Source organism: Psammomys obesus, unplaced genomic scaffold (assembly GCF_907164565.1).
Source record: "Psammomys obesus unplaced genomic scaffold, mPsaObe1.curated_primary_1811, whole genome shotgun sequence".
In the NCBI taxonomy this organism is placed as follows: domain Eukaryota; kingdom Metazoa; phylum Chordata; class Mammalia; order Rodentia; family Muridae; genus Psammomys; species Psammomys obesus.
In genome coordinates this window covers 4,330,005-4,346,791 of record NW_026591816.1, presented here as the reverse complement: position 1 = coordinate 4,346,791, position 16,787 = coordinate 4,330,005, and positions in this window count along the sequence as shown.

Sequence of the window (16,787 nt, the reverse complement as noted above, 5' to 3'; positions counted from 1 at the left end):
GTCTTTGGCATTTGTGGAAACTGGGCACACAGCCAGTCTTCAAAACACTACTGATCAATTTGCCTAGAAAGAAGTAAAGGAATAGAAGATATTGCTTTGGAAGCGCTTCTGAGTGTGATTCTGAAATAGAACAGCTAGAAGTCTAGAATTAAAATTCAAAAACAATTCAACAAAGGTAAAATGTAACACCTTGTTAAAAAATCACAGGCTTAGTAAACGTTTAGAGGTTTTATAATGTGAGTGGATTTTTGAATGGTAAAGGGGCTAATATCATTGTTATTTACTTTGACGGTTCTACATAAGCAATAGCCTCTGGGTGTTCGTGCAGCAATTTCTGATGAAAATCAGTGAGATTTGGAAGTATTCATGGGCAGATTCTTTGAAGAATTATTAAGGGGGCAGGATTTCTATATTGTGTTTCAGAGAATAGAAACGTTCACAGCAATTTTACCTCCGCAACATGTACTTTCTGGTATTCAAAATATTCAGCTTCCTAAAATGCAATTTTTTCATGAATAAATATAAATTATTTTACCATTGTTAACAGATAAAAGGTACACAGCTTTCAAATCTTTTTCAAAGAAAACATCTTCCAAAAGATATTTTCTGGATACATGTTTATTTAATAGATTTTCTTTTCATTTTCATAGGACATATTTGACCAACAGGAATCAAAATTCTGTTATCCACCAACTGCTGTCAGAGAGAAATGAAAAGTCAAAATTTAAACTAAGTAATATTTTACAGGGCCAAAATAACTTTTATTTTATGGATAGTTTTACATAGCTGAGTTTTTACCTCTGAGTTAGTTATAATACAAATACACTTTTTTATGACATATATGTATATATGTATATATATATATGTGTGTGTGTGTATACACACATACATATTTTGGGTCAGAAAGGGTGTCTTAGTTCAGAGCATTCACTGCTTGCAGAAGACTGGATTCAGTCTCTGCTCCCATGTTGACTCACAACCCCATGTAACACCACTTCCAGGAGACCTAATGCCCTCTTCCGGTCTCTGAGGACACTGCACATATGTGGCACACACATACACGTGCAGAACACTTAAAACTATAAAAGAACATAACTAAATGTATTTTTTAGACAGCAACAATACCCCAATCCCAATTGGTCAAATTAGCTGTCCAAAATTTCCATTTAAGTAATATTAAATATAATTATAATATTGAAGAACCATTCACCAACATCTATTTCTAACAGTTTATTTAATCTGGCAAAACTGAAATTCTATGCTTATTAAACAGTAACTCACTTTCAAAATCCCACATGCTAGGCTGACAAGCCACAACTTTACTTTTTAAAATTTTGATTATTCAAAACACATATTATTTTATTTATACAGAGCATTTTCTCTTTCACTACCTTATTTCACTTATTAAATTTATCTGTATCACCCAAAACCTGAATAATAATCTGATTGATATGTTTTGCTTCTTTATTCGGTTGAAAAAAGATACACTTCTTTATTGCTTAGCTCTTATAAATCTTGATCCTATTTACTTACTATTTTTATATCATTATACATGATATTAAAAGGAACATAAGATTCTAGATGATGGGAAAGAGTCCCTAACGCAACTGGACTGGTATTATCATTGTGTATATGCCTATATTAAAAAAAAATAACTTATAGATTCAATGTACTTCCCATCAATATTCCAAAGTCATTGTTCATATAACTAGAAATAATAATGCAGGAATTTACATGGAAACAAAATTATCATGAATAGTCAAAGCGGCATGTTGTTTTTTATAGACAGTGTTGGAAGCATCACAATACCTGAACTCAATTTATTATGAAGAGCTCCAGTGACAAAGACAGACCCATGTGTCCATAAAACAAACAAGTAGATAACAGCACAGAATGAGGACCTGGAAATCAGCAGAGAGAAGTATGTGAAACCATCCTAAGGGAGAGAAGTGTGTCACTGGAGGCAAAGCTGGAGTGACACAGACATAAAAGCCACTGATCTGGAGAAGGAGCCGCCACAGGATTCACTATTTAGCATATTGTGTTTTAGTTTTGCTTCAGTCTAGTATCCCTTCACTACATCCTCTTTGGAACTTGACTGCATATTATCTGTGTTTGTATGTTTGAATTATGTAAATTGATTTTTATTGTACATGGGGCCACAAGTAGGACAGTTCCTTGAGCCCAGAAGAAACTTTGGATTTTTAAAGAGTATTGAAAATATTAAAAACTAATGAGCCTTTTAAATTTCACTAAACGTGTCTATTGAATTTTGATAAATGGTCATGATTCTATGGGAACTGTGGTGCGGAATGTGAATGCCTGAGTGGGAAATGTCTCTCACAGGCTCGTGTATTTGAATACTTAGTTTCTGTTTCTTGGTGCTGTTGATAGAACCTCAAAGTGTGTCATAGGGTCATGCTTTGAATGTTTATAGCTTCATCACTCTTGCAGTTTGTTCTCTCTGCTTCATGGTTGTTATTGAAGATGTGATCTCTCAGCCTCCTGCTCTAACTTTCATGCATCCCCAACCATCACGGACTCTTCCTCTGAAACTTCAAGCCAAATAGACTCATTCTTCCTTAGGTTGCTTTTGATGGTGATATTTCATAAAAGCAACACAAAAGTAAATGCATTTTGTTACCTTAATTTTTCGGGGGGGGTTTATTTTGTAATCAATCAGGTATTCATGTTCAGACAACTTTGATGTAAACTTTTCTATTTAGCTGCTCCACCATTTATGCTCCGAAGTTTAGTTGGTCTGCTGATTGCACTTTCCAGTGGCATCCTAAATCAAACAGAGCTACCCGCTGAATTCAAGAAAGCTGGCTAGAGTCTGGATCCTAGAGTTTCAGTTTCCTAGGTCTAATACAGAGTAGAGCTGTTCGAGATTCTACTCAGATCATTCTGTGGCCTGGAATAAAGAGCCTCTTCATACGTTCCTTTCTCTGATTTTTCATCGTCTCTAGGCGACCTTGTCCTTCCAATACCTTGAAATGATCCCTGTGAGAGGAGACAGAATCAGGTTTCATGCAGAGTGGCTAGGGGAAGCTGCATGTAAAATGTGAAGCGCTACTTCTCTTTTTCTCTTCCAGAGAATCTGAGCCTAGAGGAAAGCTCTTCTAGTACTTCAGTATTGCAGCTTAGGTGAGGAATGATGCAGTAAAAGTGGGTGTCCTTTCTGCCCAAATAATGAAGTTCTTTCTGTTGTCATTCTTATTAAACCATTAGCTTTAAGTATTCCTAATCACTCTCAAAAAGCACACATGCATGTTTTCATGAGAGATTTATATACTCTGATCTAAAGACATAGAGACAGACAGACAGACAGAGACAGAAAGACAGGGAAGCAGACAGACAGAGATAGAGAAATAATGAAAAACAGTGAGAGAACTGGGCCTAGCATGGGATTTTGAAATCCAAAAGCCCACCCCAGTGACATACTTCATCCAACAATGTCCAACCTCCTAATCCTTCTCAAATAGTGTCACTCCCTGATGACTAAGCATTCAAATAAATGAGCCTACAGGTGACATTCATATTCAAATCACCACATACCCACTCATATATTGGCAAGCTTTCAGTGAAAACTATAAAGGTAAAATCAGTTTAAGCTTCTTGCTCTAAAGGGAAGAAGAGAAAAGCCAGTAAACAATATTAAACACTTATGGGTAGTCTCTAGTGGAAAAGTAAAAGTATATTTAGATTCATATTTGTGTTAGAAAATAATATCAGTTCAACTTGGAACTGATTTCAGACTTTGTTCTGAAATGCAAACTATCTCTAGCACTATCTCAATGAAGAGTTTTGTCTGATCCTCTGCACTCATAGTTTTACTCTTTGTCCTGGACACAGTAATGCTAGTATCAATTTGTGTCATTTCTATATAATAGACACTTTTATGATTCATACCTGTATTTCCACTTCTCTTACAGTAACATAGCATAGCATATTCCTTACAACACGGATTAGTTGTCTGATCTGTACTACTGAAATACTTGCTTATTGGAAAAAAGGTATCCAGTGCATTACATAAATACAGACTATATCTTGTATTACAAAATCTAATAAGTTACTAATTGATAAAAGTCTTATGCTTAAGACAGCATTTGGTGTTTAATGTGTTGCCTTTAAACCCAAACTTTCCATTGTTGTAATACCACAATCAATATAATCATTGACCAATACTTAGTATTTCTAAATAGAAGTATACATGCTAAAAGTAAAGTACATATTTTTCATTAGCAACTTCTGTCTTACCCACAATACCACTATAAGGTCTACAAAGTAGACTCAATTGTTTCTGTCAAACAATAGATCCCTAGTACAAACTATAGAACTTATAAAAATATATATGTAATAACTACTTGGCACTTATATTAAGTGAAACATTATTTGCCTAAATATTTGAAATATGTTGGTAGGTAGATAGATAGATAGATAGATAGATAGATAGATAGATAGATAGATGTACATAGATGATAGATAGTAAACAGGTCACATATAATATTTATACATGTGTATAATAAAAACAATAGCACTAAATTTAGAAAATAATTTTAAATCATTACTTTTCTTGGATGATGGACAGTTCATGACAGAGTAGTAGAAAAGACACTCCTTCCTATAAAGCAAAATCAAGATCTTCCATTGAACAGATAAGGTATTAATCCAGCTAGTCAAGACAGGGTTTGCCATAGTTAGAAATGATATTATGGACATTCTACTCTTTCATTTGAAAGAGTTTCTTTTTTACAGTGTTTCTTGAGTGTATATATGTTTAATTTTTATTTTTATATTTTTATTTATGTGCTTTTTTATCATTTATTAAAAATTATTCAAATTATATCCTGGTTGTGGCCCTACCTCATCTTCTCCCAATCCCACTCCCCCTCTCTGTTCTCCCTCCATGCCCTTCCCCTAGTCCACTGATAGAGTAGGTCCTCCTCCCCTTCTCTTTGACCTTAGCCTATCAGGTCTCATCAGGACTGGTTACATTGTCTTCCTCTGTGGCTTGGCAAGGCTGTGCCTCACCTGGGAGGGTAATCAGAAGGCCTGCCATTGAGTTCAAGCCAGAAAAAAATCCCTGCTACCCTAACTAAGGACCTCACTTGGATACTGAGTCTATAGGCTACATCTGAGCCAGGGTTTGGGTCTTCTCCATGCATTGTCCTTGGTTGGAGTATCATTCTTTTTGGTGGCTCCAGGGCTAAGGTTTTATGGCTCTGTTGGTCTCCTTATGGAGATCCTGTCCCCTCCAGGTCTTTCTATCTCCCCCTTCTTTCTTAAGATTCCCTGCACTCTGCCCAAAATTTGGCTATGAGCCTTAGCATCTGCTTCAGCCTCAATGAGTAGAGTCTTTTAGAGGCTGCCTGTGATAGACTCCTGTCCTGTTCCCTGTCTTTTCCTGCTTGTCTATCACATTTGTCCTTCTGAATGAAATGACATTTGTCCTTCTGAATGAGGATTGATCATTTCCCTCAGGAATTTCTTGTTGTGTAGCTTCTTTAGGATTATAGATTTTAGTACATTTATCCTATATTATATGCCTTATATCCACTTAGTGAATATATAGCATGTGTGTCTTTCTGCTTCTGGACTGCCTCACTCAACCCAGTTACCACCATTTGCCTGACTATTTCATGATTTATTTGTTTTCAATAGCTGAATAGTATTTCATTGTGTAAATGTACCACAATTTCTGTATGCATTCCTCCATTGAGGGACATCTAGGTTGTTTCCATCTCTGGCTATTACGAACAGAGCTCCTATGAACATGGTTGAGCAAATCTCCTTGTTGTATAGTTGAGCATATTTTGGATATATGCCTAGGAGTAGTACAGCTAGATCTTGAGGTAGCACTTTTCCTAATTTTCTGAGAAAGCACCAGATTAATTTTCAAATTTGTTGTATAAGTCTAATTCCCACCAGCAATGGAGGAGGATTCCCCTTTCTCCACATCCTGTCCAGCATGTACTGTCACTTGAGTTTTTGATCTTGACCATATCTGATGTGTGTATGGTAAAATCTCAGGATTGTTTTAATTTGTATCTCCCTAATGAGTTAGTACATTGAACATTTCTTTAAGGATTTCTCTGCCATTCCATATTTCTCCATTGAGAAATCTCTGTTTAGCTCTGTACCTATTTTTTAATTGGATTGCTTGGTTTGGTGGTGTTTAACTTAAGTTCTTTACATATTCTGAATTCATTAGCCCTCTGTGAGGTGAAAGGTTGGTGAAGATCCTTTCCCAATCTGTAGGCTGTCATTTTGTTCTGATGACAGTGTCTTTTACTTTACAGAATACTTTCAATGTTTTGAGGTCTCATTTATCGATTGTTAAATCTTAGAGCCTGTGCTGTTGGTGTTCTGTTCAGGAAGTTGTCTCCTGGGCCAATGAGGTCAACACTTTCCCCACTTTTTCTTCTAATGGGTTTAGTGTGTCTGTATTTATGTTGAGGTATTTGATCCACTTGGACTCTTGGTGGAATTTTTTTTTTCTTTGATGATAATGAAGTGTCCCTCCTCATCTTTTTTGAGTAAGTTTGGTTGAATGTCTATCTTATTAAATATTAGCATAGTTACTCTAGCTTGTTTTCTGGGTCTGTTTGCTTGAAAAACCTTTTTCCTGCCCTTTTTTCTAATGTAGTATCTTTGTTGCAGAAGTGTGTTTATTTGATGCAGTAGAATGTTAGATCCTGTTTCCACAACCATTCTGTTAGTCCGTGTCTTTTTATTGGAGAGTTAAGTCCACTGATGTTGTATGTTTATGGACATCTCTTTCTTTAAGTTGTGAAAATTTTCTTCTATGATTTTCTTGAAAATATTTTCTGGACCTTGGAGTTTGGCATCTTCTGTTCCATGTATTCCTATTATTCTTAGATTTCATCTTTTCATGGTGTCCTTGATTTCTTGGATGTTTTGTGTTTGAGACTTTTCCAATTTTATTTTTTCATTGAGGGATGTATCAAATTCTGCAAGTGTATCTTCAGCACCTGAGATTCTCTCTTCCATCTCTTGTATTCTATTGGTGATGCTTACCTTTGTGGTTCCTGATCTTTTCTTTAAGTTCTCCAGCTCCAGGGTTTTCTCTGTTTGTGTTTTCTTTATTGATTCTAGTTTGTTTTTGTGTGTTGCATCATTTCCTTAATCTGTTTGAATGTGGATTCCTGTCTTTACATTATGTTATTTTTTTATTCATTTTCTCTTTATGTGCCTCTATATATGTGTCTATATTTGGCTGTATTTCTTTGAGAGTTTTGTTCATTTATCTTTTATGTGCCTTTAATACCTCGATGTGCATAGCTTTAACATTATTTTCCTGTGTTTCTGGTGAATTAAAATATCCATTGATTTTAGTGGGTTACTAGTGAAACCATGATGGCCTGAATATTGTTGGATATTCTCTTATGCTTGCCTCTAGCCATCTGATGGTCAGTAGCCTTTGCTGTTTGTTCCTGGAGCTTGTACTACAGAGTTGGTCCTTCCGTCTCAGGAGCGAGTTTTCTTCAGTAACATGAGATGGGTCCTCCGTTTTGAGGTGTGAGAGTAGGTATGAGTGTTTCAGGCGCAGCGGAGGAAGGAAGGTCTCAGGTGCAGGTGAGCAACTGCAGGAGTGTACTTAGAGTTTCGCCTGCCTGGAAAGGTGGAGTTATTGTGCAGATGAGGGTTTTTGTGGGCACAGTCCCATGAGCAGGTGCCCCTGAATGGCTCACTGGCCCACAAACCTGTCTTGGTATTGTGCTCAAACTCTCATTTCTGCCTGAGTTGCACCATCCTGGCTCCAGGAACTGTTTGGCTGTACTCTATGGTGAGACCCATAGAATAGGAGCTTCAATGTTGAGAATGCTGTCCTACAGAAGAGATCTCTATGTTGTCCACATCAGGGGTTGTGGGTGAGAGAGACCTGACTGGCTGCTACTATACAGGAACTCAGATCTGTGGCTCTGTATGCACTCACTTGCAGAAGCACCCACTAGCAGACTGATGTGCAAAGCATAGTGGTGCCGGGAACTCACTCACAGGTATAAGTGTATACTCAGAGAGTCCACAGTTTTCTGCTCTCAGATTTGGGTCCCGTTTGGCTGTTAAAGTGAGGAGGTTTCCTGTAACTGGGTTTATGTGTTCCCTGCCACTGTGCTCCCTGCAGCTGCAAGAAGGTGCAGTGGATAGTTCACCACTCTCAGACTCCGGAGATGTCCAAGTGGAGAGCTGGATTCAACCTGCCCTAGCTCATGGGTTGTGCCCCCTAGGCTGGGTAGCCTCAAAGTCGATGCTCTGGCTTCAGCTGACCATCCACTCACCAATTTTGGAGTTTCAGATCTTCTGCCCTCCAGAAATAATGCACACTGGCTGCTGCCATTATTTGGTGAGTCGAATACATGGGCTTAAATGAATGTCTCACTGCTTTTCACAGTTTATCTCCCTGTGAGTTTTTGGATAAAAAACCCACACCAAAACCAATTTAGGACTTTGTTCTTGGTTGCTCACCAGAATTACTAGACACCAAGACCTTATCTGTGAAAACACCAGACACTTTGGTTACAGAACACAGAAAAATCAGTCTTGAACTAGCCAGAAAACTCTCACCATTGGGTTGGTTTCATTATGCTTAAAGGTGCTACAATAGTTTCTGGGGGCAGAAAAGGTCTTAAAGGATTTATTTGGTACCAGATCTGTATATTATAGTTTTGTAACAGTGGCAAGACTTTATGCAGAGTAATCAACTATTTTCTTGACTGGATTTGAGGCCCACATCACAGGGTGGAGTTCATGACTGGGAATGTATACAATATCAAAAGCCAAGGCTCATTACAACATGAGTACAAGGGAATAATCTGTTTGTGTTTGTGTTTTTTGTTTGTTTGTTTGTTTGTTTGTTTGTTTTTGCCTGAGTGGTCATGTTGTCAAACCCTTTTCTAAAGATTTATATTTGTAGGTATGTGATGCATTCATCCTTTATCAGAGAAGCTTCTCATTGCAGTGGTGGGATGAATATTAGAGTGGATAATGGAGAGCAGTGCTTTGAAGAACTTGCCTCAGGACTGGACAAAAAAGCTCAAGCACACAGGAAGTCACAGCAACTGGGAATCTCTACAGAAAACACAAGGTAGTTAGAAATTCCAGGTAGAAATGGACTGCCAATGTGTCCTAGAGGCCTCATGCCTCCCTGAGGAGCTGTGGTAGCTGATGACCACTTGATGAATGTGATTCAAATCTTCCTAGAAATGTAAATGTTCTCCATGCCCCAGAGCTTAACTCACACCCACCTGCATATGAGAAGCACTAATCAGATTCAGTGACTTAAAGTTAGAAAAATAAAATAAAAAGATGACATGAAATGGAGACAAAGATGTGTTGGGGGTTCCTGGGAGAAGATACAGATAGAAAGTAAGGGGTGAATATAATCAAGATATTTAATATCTTGATTAATACAGGCATGAAATTATCAGATATTAAATTAATATTAGCAAAATAATCTTCTTGAAATAATTTTATTAGGTAAGTTAAATGTAGGAATTATCCAAACATCTGTTTGTAAGTACAATATTTTTCAGCCTTAAAAATTAACAAAGAACTGGTACATATGAAAACAGACGCTGTCTTTGAGAACTTGATATCAAGTTAAAGAAGCCAGGAACAATGGCTTGTTTATTTGAAACATCTAGAACAGTTCAGTCTATACACACAAAAGGAAAATTTGGCCAGATGGTAAGAGGTAGGACCTGAGGAGCTAGCAGGGATGACCATGGTGCTGAATTAAGATTCCATTTTGGAATAAAGAAAACTAGAAATGGAGATAATGCAGATTGCTACTGAGTCAATACCTAAAGTTCTCATCAACATCAGAGTTTGAAATGTTGAATTCTACATCTGTGAATTTTACTACAATAAAAAGTTGCTGATGAGACCTGTTAGACTAGGATCAGAAGGAAGGAGAGGAAGACCTCCCCTATCAGCGGACTTGGGGAGGGGCATGCATGGAGAAGAAGGAGGAACTGGGAAGGGAGGGAGGAGTTTACAGGGGGGATACAAAGTGAATAAAGTGTAATTAATAAAAATGAAAATAGAAACAAACTTAAAAAAAGAAAAAAGAAAAAAAAGTTGTTGAATATATAAAAATAAGATGGATCAGAATGAAACACCTTTCAGGGGTTCAGAAATGTGTGTTTTCAAGCATGAATAAGCAACTGAGAAATGTGAATAATTTACTTAACTTGTTACTTTTTACTTTTCACCCTGCTTATGTGAACTATATTCCTTTAAAATGGAATTCAGTAAGCTTACTGCACCCTGTGACACCTCGTACACATTACTGTTCGTCTTGAGGTGATAGCTAATGTGATATACAGTAATTATTTTCAGATTCCAGCATTGAGGAACAGGACATGCTACATATCACAAGCCGCAGAGACTCACTGATGATCAATCTACCTTCCATGCACTATAAATCACACGATCTGCTTCTAAAGCTGATCAGACTCAATTCTATATTCTATTTTATTTACAGATATATTCATTTTTCTTCATAATGGCTTTGAGTCTGTAAAATAAATCCCAAATGAGAAGAAACTTTAGGGTGGCAAATTCTTTTAAAAGAATTCTCATCAGGCTGCTTGGTGATGCTGAGGATATGCATTCTTTTAAATCTAGTCGCCACATGGGAAGACCCACCTCGTATCTGTAGTTCAGAAAAGGAGACCCAGGAGAACTGAGCACAGCCTAACTAAATGGTGTGCTTTAAAGCACCACCCATTCTGGATCCAGTGACAGGTGACTTTAATTACATCCAACCCACTCTGCAATTATATGGCATCTGTGGTCCAAGGTTCAGTCTCACAGCTCAGTATTTATCAAACAGAGAAATTTCAAAAGTAAATAAGATACATTTTGATAGCAAATATTTCCAAGAAAAATGTGCATTTTCAGACATCTCCATCTGCTTTAAGAATTTTTCTAACTCCTAGAAATATCAATTACTTAAGGTTTATATATTTAAAACTGACATATTCCTGACTTCTCTACCCTCATTGGTACACTTTGTCCACCATGTCTGCTATAGTTTCTACTTGTCTACCTAAGACTGTCTTTAAAGTCAGGGATACTTTCCATGACAGCCTGCATTACTTGTTTTTCTTATTTTATGACAAGAAAATTAATAAAACACTGATGAAAGGAACACGGTTTTTCTTTTCTCTGACGCAGTTTAAGTGAATATCTCTCCTGGCAGGAAAGACATGAAGGCAGGGTCCTCAAGAACTGATCACATTCTACAGCCAGAAAGGAAACAGTGGTGAATACTGGTGCACAGTTTGCTTGCTCCTTTAATTCAGGGCCCTGACCCATGGAATGAAGCCACAGAGGGTTAGAACTGGTCTTCCTACTCTACTTAAATCAATCCAGGAATGCTACAGCTAGATCTTGAGGTGGCACTATTCCTAACTGTATGAGAAATTGCCAGATTGATTTGAAAAGTGGTTGTTCAAGTTCACATTCCTACCAGCAATGGAGGAGGGTTTCCCTTTCTCCACATCCTCTCCAGCATGTGTTGTCACTTGAGTTTTGGATCTTAGCCATTCTGATAGGTGTAAAGTGAAATCTCAGGGTCGTGTTGATTTGCATCTCCCTGAAGACTAAGTACACTGAACATTTCCTTAAGTGTTTCTCTGCCATTCTATATACCTCTATTGAGAATTCTCTGTTTAACTGTGTACCCTACATCTTATAGTTTTATTTTTATAATTTTAGTTTTATTTTTATTAATTACACTTTGTTCAATTTGTATCCCAGCTGTAGCTCCTCTCCCATCCCCTTCCAATCCCATCCTCCTTCCCTCTTCTTCTCCTATGCCCCTCGCCCAGTCCAATGTTAGGGGAGGTCCTCCTCCCCTTCCATCTGACCCTAACCTATCAGGTCCCATCAGGACCACCTTCATTGTCTTTATCTGTGGTCTACTAAGGCTGCTCCCCTCTCAAGTGGAGGTGATCAAAAAGCCATCCCATGAGTTCATGTCAGAGACAGTCCATGTTCCTATTACTGGGGAACCCTCGAAGACAGTGAGCTGCCATGGGCAACATCTGTGCAGGGGTTCTAGGTTATCCCCATGCATGGTCTTTGGTTGGAGTATCTGTCTCACAAAAGACCTATGTGCTCATGATTTTGGTTCTGTTGCTCTTCTTGTGGAGTTCCTATCCCCTCCAGGTGGTTCTATCTCCTATTCTTTCAAAGGATTCCCTGCACTCTGCAAATTTTGGGTTTGAGTCTCAGCATATATTTTGATACCCTGCTGGGTAGAGTCTTTCAAAGGCCCTCTGTTATAGGCTCTTCTCCTATTCCCTGTTTTCTCTCTCTTCCAATATCCATCCCCTTTTCCTTTCTGAATGAAGATTGAGCATCTTTTTTTTTTTTGAATTTTATTTTTTTCTTATCAGTTACATTTTATTAACTCTGTATCCCAGCCGTGTCCAGATCCCTCATTCCCTCCTAGTCCCTCCCTCCCTCTCTGATCTCCACCGTGCCCCTTGCCAAGTCCACTGATAGGGGGGACCTCCTCCCCATTCATCTGATCCTGTTTTATCAGGTATCTTCAGGACTGGCTGCGAAGCTCTCCTCTGTAGCCTAACAGAACTGCTCCTCCCTTGGGGGGTGGGGAGGCCAAAGAGCCAGTCATTGAGTTCCTGTTAGAAATAGTCCTTGTTCCCCTCACTATGGGAAGCCAATTGGTTACTGAGCTACCACAGGCTACATCTGAGCAGAGGTTCTAGGTTACATTCATACATGGCCTTGGTTGCATGTCAGTCTCAGAAAAGACCCTGTGCCCAGATATAGTTGGTCCTTCTGGAGCTCCTATCCTTTCCTCATCAGACTAACTCCCCTTCTTTCTTATGATTCCCTGTACTCTGCCAAAGGTTTGGTCATGAGTCTTTGCTTTGAAAACACTGCTAGTTAGAGTCTTTCAAATGTGCTCAGTAGACTCCTGTCATGTGTTCAATGTGCATCCCATCTGTCTTTCTAAACGAGGGTTGATAATCTTACCCCATGTCCGCTCTCTTGATTATCTTTTTTAGGTGTATAGATTTCATTATGTTTATCATATCTTATAGGTCTATATAAGTGAGTATATACCGTGTTTGTCTTTCTCCTTCTGGGATATTTCACTCAGGATGATCTTTTCTAGATCCCACCATTTGCCTGCAAATTTCATGATTTTCTCCTTTTTGATTGCTGAGTAGAAATCCATTGTGTAAAAATACCATAATTTCTGTACCCATTCCTCCGTTGATGGACATCTGGGTTTCCAGGTTCTGGCTATTACAAATAATGCTGCTATAAACATGGTTGAGCATATATCCCTTTTGTGTACTTGAGCAAACTTTGGGTATATACCTAGCAGTGGTATAGCTGGGTCTTGAGGAAGCACTATTCCTAATTGTCTTAGAAAGTGCCAGATAGATTTCCAGAGTGGTTGTATCAGTTTACATTCCCACCAGCAGTGGAGGAGGGTTTCCCTTTCTCCACAACCTTTCCAGCATGTGTTGTCCCTTGAGATTTTCATCTTGGCCATTCTGATGGGTGTAAGGTGATATCTCAGGGTCGTTTTGATTTGCATTTCCCTGATGGCTAATGAGGATGAGCATTTCTTTAAGTATTTCTCTGCCATTTGATATTCCTCTGTCAAGAATTCTCTGTTTAGCTCTGTTCCCCATTTTTTAATTGGATTACTTGGTTTGCTGCTTTTCAGCTTCTTTAGTTCTTTGTATATATTCGATATTAGTCCTCTGTCAGATAAAGGATTGGTGAAGATTCTTTCCCAATCTGTAGGCAGGCATTTTGTTTTGATGACAGTGTCCTTTGCTTTACAGAAGCTTTTCAGTTTCATGAGGTCCCATTTATTGATTGTTGCTCTTAGAGCCTGTGCTGTTGGTGTTCTGTTCAGGAAGTTGTCTCCTGGCCATTTTCACAATGTCAATCCTACCAATCCATGAGCACGGAGATATTTCCATCTTCTGAGATCTTCTTCAATTCCTTTCTTCAGAGACTTGAAGTTTTTCTCAAACAGGTCTTTCACTTGCTTGGTTAGTGTCACCCCAAGGTACTTTATGTTATTAGTGGCTATTGTGATGGGTGTTGTTTCCCTAATTTCTTTCTTGGCCCTTTTGTCTTTGGTATACAGGAGGGCTTCTGATTTTTTTGAGTTGATTTTGTATCCTGCCACTTTGCTGAAGGTGTTTATCAGCTGGAGGCGTTCTCTGGTTGAATTTTTGGGGTCGATCATATATACTATCATATCATCTGCGAATAGTGACACTTTGACCTCTTCCTTTCCCATTTGTATCCCCTTGATCTCCTTTAGTTGTCTTATTGCTCTGGCTAAGACTTCAAGTACTATGTTGAATAGGTAGGGAGAGAGTGGGCAGCCTTGTCTTGTCCCTGATTTCAGTGGGATTAATTTAAGTTTCTCTCCATTGAGTTTGATATTGGCTATAGGTTTGCGGTATATTGCCTTTACTATGTTTAGATATGTGCCTTGTATCCCTGATCTCTCCAAGACTTTAAACATGAATGGGTGTTGGACTTTGTCAAATGCTTTTTCAGCATCTAAGGAGATGATCATGTGGTTTTTCTCCTTCAGATTGTTTATGTGGTGGATTACATTGATGGATTTCCGTATGTTGAACCACCCTAGCATGCCTGGGATGAAGCCTACTTGGTCGTGGTGGATGATATTTTGATGTGTTCTTGGATTCGATTGGCAAGTATTTTATTGAGTATTTTTGCGTCAATGTTCATAAGAGAGATAGGTCTGAAGTTCTCTTTTTTTGTTGGGTCTTTGTGTGGTTTAGGTATCAGGGTGACTGTTGCTTCATAGAATGAGTTTGGTAATGTACCTTCTGTTTCTATTTTGTGGAATAGTTTGAGGAGAATTGGTGTGAGCACTTCTTTGAAGGTCTGGTAGAATTCTGCACTGAAACCATCTGGCCCAGGGCTTGTTTTGGAGGGGAGACTGTGAATGACTGCTTCAATTTCATTGGAGGATATAGGGCTGTTCAGTCTTTCTACCTGATCTTGACTTGATGTTGGAAGATGGAATCTATCAAGAAAATTGTCCATTTCATTTAGGTTTTCAAATTTTGTGGCATATGGGCTTTTGTAGTATGACCTAATGATTGTTTGAATTTCCTTTGTGTCTGTAGTCATGTCACGCTTTTCATCTCCGATTTTGTTGATTTGGATAGATTCTCTCTGCTTTTTAGTTAGTTTGGCTAAGGGTTTGTCTATCTTGTTGATTTTCTCAAAGAACCAGCTTTTTGTTTCATTGATTCTTTGAATAGTTTTATTTGTTTCTAATTGATTGATTTCAGCCCTGAGTTTAATTATTTCCAGCCTTCTGCTCCTCTTGGGTGTATCTGCTTCTTTTTTTTCTAGGGTTTTCAGTTGGGCCATTAAGTTGTTTGTATGTGATGTTAGGAATTTCTTCTTGCAGGCACTTAGTGCTATAAATTTTCCTCTGAGCACTGCTTTCAATGTGTCCCATAAATTTGGGTATGTTGTGCCTTCATTTTCATTGAATTCTATGAAGTCTTTAATTTCTTTATTTCTTCCTTAACCCAGCTGTCTTTGAGTAAAGTATTGTTCAGTTTCCATGTGCATGTAGGCTGTTTGTTATTTCTGTTGTTGTTGAGTTCCAGCTTAAGTCCATGGTGGTCATATAGAATACAAGGGATTATTTCAATCTTTTTGTATCTGTTGAGGCTTGCTTTATGACCAAATATATGGTCTATTTTGGAGAAGGTTCCATGAGGTGCTGAAAAGAAGTTATACTCTTTTGAGTTTGGATAAAAAGATCTGTAGACATCTATTAGGTCCATTTGATTTAGGGTCTCTGTAAGTGTTTTTATTTCCCTATTTGTTTTCTGTCTAGTTGATCTCCCTTGTTGAGAGTGGAGTGTTGAAGTCTCCCACTATTAGGGTTTTAGGATCAATGTGTGATTTAAGCTTTAATATTGTTTCATTTACGAATGTAGGTGCTTTTGTATTTGGGGCATAGATATTCAAAATTGTCATGTTCTCTTGGTGGATTTTTCCTTTAATGAGAATGTAGTGGCCATCCTTATCTTTTTTGATTAACTTGGGTTGAAAGTCTATTTTATTAGATATTAGGATGGCTACTCCCGCTTGTTTTCTGGAACCATTTGCTTGAAAGACATTTTTCCAGCCCTTTACTCTGAGGTAGTGTTTATCTTTGTTGCATAGGTGTGTTTCTTGGATGCAACAGAATGACGGATCCTGTTTCTGCAACCATTCTGTTAGTCTGTGTCTTTTAATTGGGGAGTTGAGTCCGTTGACGTTGATAGAAACTAGTGACCAACAATTGTTACTTACATTAGATGTGGTGTTGGTGGTGTCACTGAGTTTCATTGCTTGTCTTCTTTTTTTTTTTTTTTTTTTTTTTTTTTGTATGTGTGTGTAGTTATCTATTTCCTCTGTTTCCTTCAATGTAGTTGTTTTCTTTGGTTTGGAGTTTCCCTTCTAGTAACTTCTGTAGAGCTGGGTTACTATGTAGATATTGTTTAAATTTGGTTTTGTCTTGGAATATCTTGAATTCTCCGTCTATGTTGATTGGAAGTTTTGCTGGGTATAGTAGTCTGGGTTGGAATCTGTGGACCCTTAAGGACTGTATGATTTCTGTCCAGGCCCTTTTGGCTTTCATAGTTTCTGTTGAGAAATCTGGTTTGATTCTGATAGGTCTACCTTCCTTATGTTACTTGGCCTTTTTTCCTTGCTGC